A 15,257-nucleotide genomic window follows, 5' to 3' on the forward strand; every position below is an offset into this window, starting at 1 on the left:
TAAGCGATAGAATAACAACAAACTGTCGGTACACTCCACGTGCCACGACACGTCTCTTCCGTGATTTACGGAAAGCAAATCACTTTCTGCTAAAGCTGTCTGCCACAGCGTCTCGAGGTTCGGCCTGTCCCCTTACACGCTCAACACGCGCCAACAGCTTTTCCGGGTTTCGGGGCGACTTTAATCCAACGCGTGGATTCAAATTCTGAGATCGTTCATCCAACGGTGGAGATCTGCTCACCTTGTTCTATAAATAGGTGCATTCTGGAGACGCGACTGTTCACTCCAAAGGAAAAGAAATTTTCTTCCGAGTTCAAGCCTTTCTCTCTCAACTCTTCAGCCTTTCTCTTCTCAAATCCCCAGTTTTTCACTCTCAGATCTTCAATCTTTTCCTCCAAATCTTCAATCCTTCTTTCTCAGATCTTTTCTTCCATTTGAAGATTCGATCTCATCTTTCCTCTGAGAATCTCAGATCTCCAATCACCAGTTCAACAACTCCAATCCTTCTAACAAAATCTCCCTCAAACACTAAACCATGTATTCCTCGATTTTCACATCCTCTCACTCCATGACCCAAGAGCCACGAACTCTGCAACTAATGGAGCTCCAAACCCCGCAACAAATGGAACCACAACAACAGCAACCAACAGAGGAGGGAGGAAACACCCAAGCAGCTGGAAGTAGTGCCAACATGGATTTCTGGCGAAGCCGTACCAGGTGGATTCCTACTCCAGAACAAATAAGAATCCTCAAGGATCTTTACTACGTCAAGGGATTTAAGTGCCCAACTTCAGAGCACATTCACGAGATCTGCCTCCAGCTGAACCAGTATGGACATGTTGAGGGTAAGAACATTTACTTTTGGTTCCAGAACGTCAGGGCTCGAGAGAAGCAGATGAATAGGTGTAATCAGGCTGCTCCAGTGCCCATGGGAACTAGTTCTCTTGGTACTGGTGGATCCATTGATCTCAATTTTGGGTCCACTGGTTCTACTGGTGCTGGTGGATCCATCGACATCAATTTTGGGCCAGCTGGTGGATCCATTGACATCAATTTTGGGTCCACTAGTTCTACTGATGATGGTAGATCCATTGATCTCAACTTTGGTTCCACCTATTCTACTGGTAATGAAGGATTTCTTGATTTAAATTTTGTTTCATATTCTTCCTCACACTTCAACACTAATACCAGTACAACTCTTTTGGCACAACAGGAGGACAAACATCCCTGCAACAACGAGGAGGAGATCACCAGGAGGTTCAAACTCTTCCTCTGTTCCCCGTGCACGGCGAGGACATCTTTGGTAACCTGAAGGCTACTTCCGAGGAAGGTAGCGCTTTTGGTTACTATTCTGGTGGCTCAGGCGGTTACCACAGTGGCTCAAACGTTTCTCTTGAGCTCAGCCTCAATCCATCCGGAGCTGCTGACTAGGCTTAGTATAGCATGGTTCTCGTTTTCCTTTTTTTTTTTTTTTTTTTTTTTTTTTTTTTTTTTGTAATGTAAAATCAATAAGATGGTGTGCATGTTTTCTTTTCTTTTTGTTTAACCAACAACAACACCAAGGATCGAACCTTGGTCACCCAATACTATTTTCAAAACCATAAACAACTCTACTGCACACATCTTTCATAATGATGCAATAAAAACAATCACTCAAAAAGAATCCAACAATCAATTAAGTCGCATCGAGGTCTAGCTAGTAACCTCTGAGTCAAACCAAACACAACAATTTCATCGATAGGATTAGGGATTTATAAAGCTAAACACATCCTGAGTTAGCTAGGAAAAACCCACATCTTTAGAGTTACTCTTACAACTCTTATAGAATCTCGATAATTCCATCTATCAATTGCTTCAACAAAAACTCACCACAATTCAATCCTTAACATTTAGCGATTCAGAAATCGAATCACACTCCATATCACATAGTAATTCACTTGAACCACTATGGATACCTAACAAAGTCACTAAAATCAATACTCAAATTTGTGTTTAACCACTTCATCTAAAATCAGCCACCAAAGGCGCACACTATCGTCCAATATCATTTTACAAAGAGTTGATTCTAACTCTCCCAATTATTTACTGACCAAAATCAACTCCATTGCAAAACATTAAGTGTCCCGCCTACGTAAACTTAAAACACCACACGACTTCAAATTCACTTCAGTCCATCTCCATATTATGATCCAAAACTTAAGAAAACTAGTTCACCACACAAAGGCCACAAAATTCAATTTCATTCACTTGAACAAAACTATATTCACAAGTCACGGTCAGGTCATCAACCCATGGTGTTCAAATGAATAAATTTCAAATCCAGTTTTCCTTGTGAATCGTAACGTATCGTTCCAAAATGATGCAAGCAACATCAACCACGTATATAAGACACATCTCGCGAACTCAATTCAAATTCCGAATCACCAAAACTACTACTAATTCCAATTCTACCAACAATCCTGATTCTGAAGGAATTATAGTACTCAACGACAACCCAAAACAATGGTCTCTCATCTCTAACCATCGAGCACAAAATAAAATTCTTGTCTCGCACCTTAAACTCTGCTTAACAACTTACAAGCACAAGGAAGAAGTAACCACAATAATTTCTTCCCTAACCTCAACCCTACTAACAAACTCCACAAGGACATCTCATTACAAAACAAGATATCTATTATTTGACATGTACATCTCATCCAAAAACATATGTACGTCTAACTTAAGAAGGTAAACTTCTATCAATCAATACTCGTATCCACACTAGGTACGTGCATAGATCCACATCATGCCTTCAACCAAACACTTCAACAATCAAAAGAACCTCATTTCCATAAAACAATCCTCGTTGACTTAACAGAGTTGAATCAAGAGGTTCCTATTCCTCAAAGATTGTAACTCGCGGCCACTGAACTTATTCCCATACGAACCTACAAGACAACTGTAAGGTTCTAAGTACAAGCCCTTCGAATATCCATCACCTAAGGAGTATAGTATGCTTGGCTAATACTTGTATAACACTTAAAACACAGTATAAGTCAAATACAAATTCATATTAACCAAGTCAATACAATAGGGAAGGTATTCACGTTCCTAAAACGACCTAGCGGCCTAAACAACTCCCAACACTCACGCATACCCAATGACTTAGCCAATACCGAAGAGCACACGATGGGGATCCGCTGCAGCCGGGCCATCACTCGGAAGGTATTGACACATCACCAAATATGCACCTTACGCTCTGATACCAAACTGTCACGCCCCGAATTTTAAATACAAATCAAAATCCGAAACATGAATTAATACAACTCACATAAATACAACCTGAATTTTTTTTTCTCAAAACAACCACACCTCACATCGCTCGATATTACATAAACCAAATCTCAAATTTGTTTATTACAGCACACTCTCACCAAATTATATTGTAAGGCTCAAATGAGCATAACTCACCTCACAATTACAATTGCTGTAAAACTAAAACAAATTCTCTAACCCGCACGATCACCGTCCTGATTCTCCTGACCTGCAGGATTACCCGCTACACCGTTTGAATAGTGTACCGGGATTGCAACAATACAAACCCGGTAAGCTTTTTGCAAAGCTCGTATGAGTAAATGAAAGGATTGCACGATTTAAAGTAACACAATCAACTCAAGCACATTTTAATTTTGTTTTGCATAAGAATTGAAGTGTACAACATCACTTCAAGCATCAATCAACTCACATCTCATCATGACTACTCAATAATAAACAACTTCTTACTCAATATATACTCACAGGCTTATGATTTATTTATATAAATCATCCCATGCAGTATATTATACTTACAGGCTTATGATTAATTATATTAATCACCCCATTCAGTATATCATACTTACAGGCTTATGATTAATTATATTAATCACCCCATTCAGTATGTCATGTCATACCCAAGGGCATATGATAACTCGTTTATCCCCCAAGCAGTATGACGGCAGACAGACTAGAGCTCTAACTGTATCGTAAAGTGTCACCTGGGCCAAGGTTCACCTTACGAATGACTGCTTTTCTCAATTCACTCGACTCTTCATTTAATTCATCTCAACGACTCAACTATCGCACTTTACTCAATTACCCATTATCATAGACAACACAACATCTAAGATAAATCACATATTCCAAGGGTAATGCTCAAAATATAACTCAGTAAATCACACCATCCAATATATATTCCACGTAAATATATATATACGTAGTCACCCACACAAGAGTGACCACTAATACCAACTATAGTTCACATGCAATAAAATCTAGAAATTCATTTTTATAGTTTAAATACATTTTACTGACCTATGGACCGTAGTCGATCAAGTCCATATAATTTAAAACAAATATTTATTTTAGTAAAACAATTTCCACAATTTCTCAATTAAATAAAATCACCGAATTTCGGTTCGTGAATGAACCATGTGCGATTTACTCACCTCGATATTCCCGCTGCGTCTTCAATTCAACACAATACACACCGAAATCGTTCACCCAAGGGAGACCGTCAATCACCTAATCACACATGACCTTAACTTAGCCAATAGCTCAAAAACATACTCAAACGACAATCCAACGGTCGGATCGAAATTAAATGATGATCCAACGGTCGGATCCTCACGGATCGCCTTTAGGATCACCCCCCAAAAATCATCACGAAGATCCAACGGTCAGATCTTCCTGAATCGTCCTTACTAACATCTTCACAAATTTATACAAAAATCCGACGGACGGATTCTCACGAATCGCCTCCCTAATCACCGTTTTGCATTTATACGAAGATCCAACGGTCGGATCTTCGCCCATGACCACACAAAGCCACTGGGACAGTCATAAGATCATCGTATCAAAACTACAAGTCCATCTGACGGTCCTAACTTCACATATCACAAATCTAACGATCGAAATCGATCGAAACTTAAAAATTCATAACTTCATCATACGATATCCAAAAATTATGAATTATATATGCAAACGATCGTATCGACACGTAGAACACAAAAATGGACAGAAACTGTCCTTGGGGTGTCCGGAGGTCGCCGGAAACCACCATCACAGTGGCGGCACCGCCACCCATCCAAAGTCAAAATTAGACAAAACTCCCAACATCAAAGTCCTTCAACTCAACTCCAATTTCACTTTTCATAACTACACCAAAGTCAGATTATAAGCCAAAAAGTAGAATTTTACCTCGCAAGTTTTGAAACCCGAAGAACCCTAGTTTCCCAATCTTCAAAATTCGATCACCCCGGATTAAATCGCTGCAAGCCTTCTTGGGGATAGCTTCTACTTCCTCTGGGCTAGAAAAGCCCTCAAAGAACTCGAGCTATAGTGGCCGGAGCTGGGAGAACCAAGGTGGCGAAGGAAGACGATTTCCAGCTCGGCTGTGCGGCTTCTCGGTCTTCTAGCGGCCACCACGATGGTTATCTCAAGTCGATGTCTTCTGGAAAGTTGTAGAAAACTTCACGGTGAGAAAAATTGCTTTTGGAATCAGGTCGATCGGAGGCCTGTAGAGGAAGATATGGCCAGACAAAGTAGAGCCCAGAAAAAGTGGGGAAGAGCGATTTCGTCTCCGACGAGGCTCTCTTCTCGACCTTGTAGAGCCTCATACAGCTCGTATTTCACTTCGATTTCTTCTACAAACTCGTAAAGGGGGTCGAGACCAGAAAAACCCACTTTGTTTCACATCAATCGGTGGCCGGATGAGGAAGAACGAAGGTGACGAAGGGAGGGGGTCGCGGCTGGGCTCGGGAGAGAAATGGGGAGAAATTTCTGGAGTTCCAGAAATTCTGTCCTCATTTGCAATATTCGGATTTTTTTTTCATATTTATAGAAAATCCCAATTTTCAAATATTCGTAACTTATTCATACGAACTCCGAATATTACGTTCCATATGTCCACGAACTCGTATCGACGCGCTCTACAACTTTCATGAAGGAAGTTTTCCCAATTTCCCAATGTATAAAAAGTCAACTCCTTTGACCCCCCTAAAACGTTCAGTTTTCAAAATAAAATCGTTCGAACTAATTCCACACTCCTCTAAGCTTCGTACTCGTGTCCACGACCACGAAATCATTTCCAAAACGTCATCGGAAATTAACTTGAATTTTTCGGGTATTACAATCCACCCTCCTTAAAGAAATTTCGTCCCGAAATTTAAGCGCAAGTTAATTGCTCTCGATTACGGTTAACCTAACCATCGAATCTCCATCCTTTCCAAAGCTGTAGTAATCTACAAAGCCACAGCCCTTTGTATAAAAATACATTCCTAAGGCCACAAATTCTTTCATCACAAAAGTAAACTCACACAAAATCACCACATGGATCCTCACATAGATCTTCACATAGATCATCTCATAGATCATCACATAGATCTTCACATAGATCATCATCCTGTACTGGCATACAAGCACAGTAAACATTCTCACAAAGCGTTTCGCTACTCAATTAGCATCACGGTAAATCTCTATAGTAAAACTTAAGCATGCACTATTCTACACAACAATAGAGATGCATCACTCAAAACAAATCATCCCCAAAAGCATGCCAATAAAATCTGACACCCAGTGATGATGACTTGGGCTTGCTCAATCCTTGGGCTAAGCATTAGGGCTGGCCAATTGGGCCGAAGAAACCGAACCATCCACATTTCGAACCGGCCCGAACCAATTTGGGTTTAACATTTGGGCCTACCATTTGGGCCGAACAATTGGGCTTAACATTTGGGCCTACCATTCGGGCCGAACAATTGGGCTTACTATTTGTGCCTACCAATCGGCCGAACAATTGGGCTTACTATTTGGGCCTACAAATCGGCCGAACAATTGGGCTTACTATTTGGGCCTACCAATCGGCCGAACCAAACGCATTTTGAATAGGCCCAACCAAATTTGGGCTTACTATTCGGGCCTACTATTCGGCCCACAACTTTTTAGCTCGGCTACGGTATGAAATTGTACATACCGTATATACGTATACATACCGTACAGACCGTATATACGTATGCATACCATACAACTGTATATACTTATGCATACCGTACAGACCGTATATACGTATGTATACCGTACATACCGTATATACGTCCGTATATCAAGCATATACGAGATCCAAAAATATTTGTAAGAGGTAAGGTTCGAACTCCCGACCTCGAACACGAAGGTTTTGCTCCCAACCACTGAAGCAAGAGCTGCCTTCATTAATATATGCTCACGTGTTATATTTATTATGTCATAAGTGACATAAATAAAATAACGGGGAAGGCAAGGTTCGAAACCTCAACCTGCCGCACGAAACCTTTGTCCCCCAACCACTGGAGCACAAGCTGTGCTTAATATAATGTGTACAAATGTTATACTTATTATGTCATAAGCGAACATAATAAAAATAAACGAGAGGCAAGGTTCGAACCTCTGACCTCTTGTACAAGAGCCTTGCTCTTCAACCACTAGAGCACCAGCTGCTCTCGTTACTATCCATGCAACTTCTTTCATTTATTCTATCATAAGCGATAGAATAACAACAAACTGTCGGTACACTCCACGTGCCACGACACGTCTCTTCCGTGATTTACGGAAAGCAAATCACTTTCTGCTAAAGCTGTCTGCCACAGCGTCTCGAGGTTCGGCCTGTCCCCTTACACGCTCAACACGCGCCAACAGCTTTTCCGGGTTTCGGGGCGACTTTAATCCAACGCGTGGATTCAAATTCTGAGATCGTTCATCCAACGGTGGAGATCTGCTCACCTTGTTCTATAAATAGGTGCATTCTGGAGACGCGACTGTTCACTCCAAAGGAAAAGAAATTTTCTTCCGAGTTCAAGCCTTTCTCTCTCAACTCTTCAGCCTTTCTCTTCTCAAATCCCCAGTTTTTCACTCTCAGATCTTCAATCTTTTCCTCCAAATCTTCAATCCTTCTTTCTCAGATCTTTTCTTCCATTTGAAGATTCGATCTCATCTTTCCTCTGAGAATCTCAGATCTCCAATCACCAGTTCAACAACTCCAATCCTTCTAACAAAATCTCCCTCAAACACTAAACCATGTATTCCTCGATTTTCACATCCTCTCACTCCATGACCCAAGAGCCACGAACTCTGCAACTAATGGAGCTCCAAACCCCGCAACAAATGGAACCACAACAACAGCAACCAACAGAGGAGGGAGGAAACACCCAAGCAGCTGGAAGTAGTGCCAACATGGATTTCTGGCGAAGCCGTACCAGGTGGATTCCTACTCCAGAACAAATAAGAATCCTCAAGGATCTTTACTACGTCAAGGGATTTAAGTGCCCAACTTCAGAGCACATTCACGAGATCTGCCTCCAGCTGAACCAGTATGGACATGTTGAGGGTAAGAACATTTACTTTTGGTTCCAGAACGTCAGGGCTCGAGAGAAGCAGATGAATAGGTGTAATCAGGCTGCTCCAGTGCCCATGGGAACTAGTTCTCTTGGTACTGGTGGATCCATTGATCTCAATTTTGGGTCCACTGGTTCTACTGGTGCTGGTGGATCCATCGACATCAATTTTGGGCCAGCTGGTGGATCCATTGACATCAATTTTGGGTCCACTAGTTCTACTGATGATGGTAGATCCATTGATCTCAACTTTGGTTCCACCTATTCTACTGGTAATGAAGGATTTCTTGATTTAAAATTTGTTTCATATTCTTCCTCACACTTCAACACTAATACCAGTACAACTCTTTTGGCACAACAGGAGGACAAACATCCCTGCAACAACGAGGAGGAGATCACCAGGAGGTTCAAACTCTTCCTCTGTTCCCCGTGCACGGCGAGGACATCTTTGGTAACCTGAAGGCTACTTCCGAGGAAGGTAGCGCTTTTGGTTACTATTCTGGTGGCTCAGGCGGTTACCACAGTGGCTCAAACGTTTCTCTTGAGCTCAGCCTCAATCCATCCGGAGCTGCTGACTAGGCTTAGTATAGCATGGTTCTCGTTTTCCTTTTTTTTTTTTTTTTTTTTTTTTTTTTTTTTTTGTAATGTAAAATCAATAAGATGGTGTGCATGTTTTCTTTTCTTTTTGTTTAACCAACAACAACACCAAGGATCGAACCTTGGTCACCCAATACTATTTTCAAAACCATAAACAACTCTACTGCACACATCTTTCATAATGATGCAATAAAAACAATCACTCAAAAAGAATCCAACAATCAATTAAGTCGCATCGAGGTCTAGCTAGTAACCTCTGAGTCAAACCAAACACAACAATTTCATCGATAGGATTAGGGATTTATAAAGCTAAACACATCCTGAGTTAGCTAGGAAAAACCCACATCTTTAGAGTTACTCTTACAACTCTTATAGAATCTCGATAATTCCATCTATCAATTGCTTCAACAAAAACTCACCACAATTCAATCCTTAACATTTAGCGATTCAGAAATCGAATCACACTCCATATCACATAGTAATTCACTTGAACCACTATGGATACCTAACAAAGTCACTAAAATCAATACTCAAATTTGTGTTTAACCACTTCATCTAAAATCAGCCACCAAAGGCGCACACTATCGTCCAATATCATTTTACAAAGAGTTGATTCTAACTCTCCCAATTATTTACTGACCAAAATCAACTCCATTGCAAAACATTAAGTGTCCCGCCTACGTAAACTTAAAACACCACACGACTTCAAATTCACTTCAGTCCATCTCCATATTATGATCCAAAACTTAAGAAAACTAGTTCACCACACAAAGGCCACAAAATTCAATTTCATTCACTTGAACAAAACTATATTCACAAGTCACGGTCAGGTCATCAACCCATGGTGTTCAAATGAATAAATTTCAAATCCAGTTTTCCTTGTGAATCGTAACGTATCGTTCCAAAATGATGCAAGCAACATCAACCACGTATATAAGACACATCTCGCGAACTCAATTCAAATTCCGAATCACCAAAACTACTACTAATTCCAATTCTACCAACAATCCTGATTCTGAAGGAATTATAGTACTCAACGACAACCCAAAACAATGGTCTCTCATCTCTAACCATCGAGCACAAAATAAAATTCTTGTCTCGCACCTTAAACTCTGCTTAACAACTTACAAGCACAAGGAAGAAGTAACCACAATAATTTCTTCCCTAACCTCAACCCTACTAACAAACTCCACAAGGACATCTCATTACAAAACAAGATATCTATTATTTGACATGTACATCTCATCCAAAAACATATGTACGTCTAACTTAAGAAGGTAAACTTCTATCAATCAATACTCGTATCCACACTAGGTACGTGCATAGATCCACATCATGCCTTCAACCAAACACTTCAACAATCAAAAGAACCTCATTTCCATAAAACAATCCTCGTTGACTTAACAGAGTTGAATCAAGAGGTTCCTATTCCTCAAAGATTGTAACTCGCGGCCACTGAACTTATTCCCATACGAACCTACAAGACAACTGTAAGGTTCTAAGTACAAGCCCTTCGAATATCCATCACCTAAGGAGTATAGTATGCTTGGCTAATACTTGTATAACACTTAAAACACAGTATAAGTCAAATACAAATTCATATTAACCAAGTCAATACAATAGGGAAGGTATTCACGTTCCTAAAACGACCTAGCGGCCTAAACAACTCCCAACACTCACGCATACCCAATGACTTAGCCAATACCGAAGAGCACACGATGGGGATCCGCTGCAGCCGGGCCATCACTCGGAAGGTATTGACACATCACCAAATATGCACCTTACGCTCTGATACCAAACTGTCACGCCCCGAATTTTAAATACAAATCAAAATCCGAAACATGAATTAATACAACTCACATAAATACAACCTGAATTTTTTTTTCTCAAAACAACCACACCTCACATCGCTCGATATTACATAAACCAAATCTCAAATTTGTTTATTACAGCACACTCTCACCAAATTATATTGTAAGGCTCAAATGAGCATAACTCACCTCACAATTACAATTGCTGTAAAACTAAAACAAATTCTCTAACCCGCACGATCACCGTCCTGATTCTCCTGACCTGCAGGATTACCCGCTACACCGTTTGAATAGTGTACCGGGATTGCAACAATACAAACCCGGTAAGCTTTTTGCAAAGCTCGTATGAGTAAATGAAAGGATTGCACGATTTAAAGTAACACAATCAACTCAAGCACATTTTAATTTTGTTTTGCATAAGAATTGAAGTGTACAACATCACTTCAAGCATCAATCAACTCACATCTCATCATGACTACTCAATAATAAACAACTTCTTACTCAATATATACTCACAGGCTTATGATTTATTTATATAAATCATCCCATGCAGTATATTATACTTACAGGCTTATGATTAATTATATTAATCACCCCATTCAGTATATCATACTTACAGGCTTATGATTAATTATATTAATCACCCCATTCAGTATGTCATGTCATACCCAAGGGCATATGATAACTCGTTTATCCCCCAAGCAGTATGACGGCAGACAGACTAGAGCTCTAACTGTATCGTAAAGTGTCACCTGGGCCAAGGTTCACCTTACGAATGACTGCTTTTCTCAATTCACTCGACTCTTCATTTAATTCATCTCAACGACTCAACTATCGCACTTTACTCAATTACCCATTATCATAGACAACACAACATCTAAGATAAATCACATATTCCAAGGGTAATGCTCAAAATATAACTCAGTAAATCACACCATCCAATATATATTCCACGTAAATATATATATACGTAGTCACCCACACAAGAGTGACCACTAATACCAACTATAGTTCACATGCAATAAAATCTAGAAATTCATTTTTATAGTTTAAATACATTTTACTGACCTATGGACCGTAGTCGATCAAGTCCATATAATTTAAAACAAATATTTATTTTAGTAAAACAATTTCCACAATTTCTCAATTAAATAAAATCACCGAATTTCGGTTCGTGAATGAACCATGTGCGATTTACTCACCTCGATATTCCCGCTGCGTCTTCAATTCAACACAATACACACCGAAATCGTTCACCCAAGGGAGACCGTCAATCACCTAATCACACATGACCTTAACTTAGCCAATAGCTCAAAAACATACTCAAACGACAATCCAACGGTCGGATCGAAATTAAATGATGATCCAACGGTCGGATCCTCACGGATCGCCTTTAGGATCACCCCCCAAAAATCATCACGAAGATCCAACGGTCAGATCTTCCTGAATCGTCCTTACTAACATCTTCACAAATTTATACAAAAATCCGACGGACGGATTCTCACGAATCGCCTCCCTAATCACCGTTTTGCATTTATACGAAGATCCAACGGTCGGATCTTCGCCCATGACCACACAAAGCCACTGGGACAGTCATAAGATCATCGTATCAAAACTACAAGTCCATCTGACGGTCCTAACTTCACATATCACAAATCTAACGATCGAAATCGATCGAAACTTAAAAATTCATAACTTCATCATACGATATCCAAAAATTATGAATTATATATGCAAACGATCGTATCGACACGTAGAACACAAAAATGGACAGAAACTGTCCTTGGGGTGTCCGGAGGTCGCCGGAAACCACCATCACAGTGGCGGCACCGCCACCCATCCAAAGTCAAAATTAGACAAAACTCCCAACATCAAAGTCCTTCAACTCAACTCCAATTTCACTTTTCATAACTACACCAAAGTCAGATTATAAGCCAAAAAGTAGAATTTTACCTCGCAAGTTTTGAAACCCGAAGAACCCTAGTTTCCCAATCTTCAAAATTCGATCACCCCGGATTAAATCGCTGCAAGCCTTCTTGGGGATAGCTTCTACTTCCTCTGGGCTAGAAAAGCCCTCAAAGAACTCGAGCTATAGTGGCCGGAGCTGGGAGAACCAAGGTGGCGAAGGAAGACGATTTCCAGCTCGGCTGTGCGGCTTCTCGGTCTTCTAGCGGCCACCACGATGGTTATCTCAAGTCGATGTCTTCTGGAAAGTTGTAGAAAACTTCACGGTGAGAAAAATTGCTTTTGGAATCAGGTCGATCGGAGGCCTGTAGAGGAAGATATGGCCAGACAAAGTAGAGCCCAGAAAAAGTGGGGAAGAGCGATTTCGTCTCCGACGAGGCTCTCTTCTCGACCTTGTAGAGCCTCATACAGCTCGTATTTCACTTCGATTTCTTCTACAAACTCGTAAAGGGGGTCGAGACCAGAAAAACCCACTTTGTTTCACATCAATCGGTGGCCGGATGAGGAAGAACGAAGGTGACGAAGGGAGGGGGTCGCGGCTGGGCTCGGGAGAGAAATGGGGAGAAATTTCTGGAGTTCCAGAAATTCTGTCCTCATTTGCAATATTCGGATTTTTTTTTCATATTTATAGAAAATCCCAATTTTCAAATATTCGTAACTTATTCATACGAACTCCGAATATTACGTTCCATATGTCCACGAACTCGTATCGACGTGCTCTACAACTTTCATGAAGGAAGTTTTCCCAATTTCCCAATGTATAAAAAGTCAACTCCTTTGACCCCCCTAAAACGTTCAGTTTTCAAAATAAAATCGTTCGAACTAATTCCACACTCCTCTAAGCTTCGTACTCGTGTCCACGACCACGAAATCATTTCCAAAACGTCATCGGAAATTAACTTGAATTTTTCGGGTATTACAAAAGAGCACTCAAAAAAAAGGTGGTGGGCAGTCTCAGCAGATGCATGACAGAGAGAGCACATAGAAGCAAAAGAAAAGCCTCGCTGAAGTAAGAGATCATCTGTTAAAAGCTTACCATGAAGAAATTTCCATAAAGTAACAGAGTTTCGAGGACGAAAGCATTGACGCCAAACCCATCTACCCCAAAGAACAATTGCCTGTTTACTCCTCTTGAACTCATAGGCTATAGATAAAGATAAACTCCCATCAGAAGAATCCAACCACACCAGCTTATCCTCCATGTCTGAATAAGGAAGTCTAACAGCTGAAATTTCTGACCAAAGTGCAGAAAGATCAGCAATCAAATTTGTAGAGCAATACCAAGAGCCATCTCTGATGAAATCAGAAACTTTGGCACATAATAATTTGCCAAGCGGATGCACCATACCCAATCTATCAACAACTGAACCATTAAGCCAATTACCATGCCAAAAATCAATTGATCGACCATTGCCCACTAACCATTTAGAGTTGTAGAAAATATCCATAAACAAGGGTCGCATGCCAGGCCAAATAGATGATTTTTTATAGTAAGAACATGGCTGACCTGAACGTTGAAGAAACCGAGCAGAAAAAAAAGCAGCCGCTGGTGTAGACTTAGTTAAGAAATCCCAAAATTTTTTTAGGAGGAAAGCCTTATTAAGAGCCATAATATTACGAACTCCAAGACCACCCTCCTTCAATGGAGCACAACACTTTTTCCAAGAGACTGGATAATAGGCTCTAGAAGACACATTGCCGGTCCAAATAAAATTCCTCATCCAATTTCGAACTTGTTGCAATACAGTCCTCGGCCAAGCATAAATTGTGAAACTATGGGAAAGCATACTAACCACCACAGAATTGACCAGAGTTACCCGTCCTGCCATGGAAAGAGAATGCCCTCTCCAATTAGACATAACATTACGAATTCAATCAGCCAAGACTTGGAAGTAAATTCGCTTTGGACGGCCAACAAAAATTGGCACACCAAGGTACATGAAAGGCAATTTACCCACTGAAACACCCAACCAAGAATATATTAGAGTACGACGATGAAGAGCTGACTTCCCCAAATAAACATGAGACTTGGTTTTGTTCACCAATTGACCCGAGTTGAGTCCGTACTCCTCAAAGAAAGCCATAAGATTTAGTAGGCTTCTTTTATCTCCCTTACAAAAAACCATTATATCATCAGCAAATAAAACATGAGAAGGGACTTTCACAGCACGAGGAGAGGATATAGCTTGGACATGCCCCATATCAGCCAGACGCAAGATACCACGGCTAAGAACCTCTTCAGCAAGGCAAAAAAGAAGAGGAGACAGTGGATCACCTTGTCGAACTCCACGGCTACAACTAAAAAATCCCACTGGAGAGCCATTAAATAATATAGAGAGCCGAGCTGATGCCAATATAGAACTAATCCATTCAACAAAAGTTGCATGAAAACCAAAAGCATTAAGAACCCTTCGAAGGAAGTCCCAATTCAGAGTATCAAATGCCTTTGCTACATCAAACTTAATGGCAACATTCCCGCCACGACATTTATTATCCAACAAGT

The 15,257-nt window shown here is 40.5% G+C and overlaps 2 long non-coding RNA genes across 2 annotated transcripts; both read right to left on the reverse strand.

Moving 5' to 3' along the window:
- Nucleotides 1-3,147: 3,147 nt before the first annotated feature.
- Nucleotides 3,148-7,766, reverse strand: LOC133722503 (uncharacterized). The gene is made up of 3 exons (XR_009852806.1): nucleotides 5,215-7,766; nucleotides 4,464-4,539; nucleotides 3,148-3,538 (listed from the first exon to the last, which is right to left on the reverse strand). It is a non-coding gene; the product is annotated as an uncharacterized LOC133722503 (long non-coding RNA).
- A 2,908-nt stretch (nucleotides 7,767-10,674) lies between these two features.
- Nucleotides 10,675-13,419, reverse strand: LOC133723894 (uncharacterized). The gene is made up of 3 exons (XR_009853329.1): nucleotides 12,743-13,419; nucleotides 11,992-12,067; nucleotides 10,675-11,066 (listed from the first exon to the last, which is right to left on the reverse strand). It is a non-coding gene; the product is annotated as an uncharacterized LOC133723894 (long non-coding RNA).
- Between the last annotated feature and the right edge of the window lie 1,838 nt (nucleotides 13,420-15,257).

This window comes from Rosa rugosa, chromosome 7 (genome assembly GCF_958449725.1).
Source record: "Rosa rugosa chromosome 7, drRosRugo1.1, whole genome shotgun sequence".
NCBI lineage: Eukaryota > Viridiplantae > Streptophyta > Magnoliopsida > Rosales > Rosaceae > Rosa > Rosa rugosa.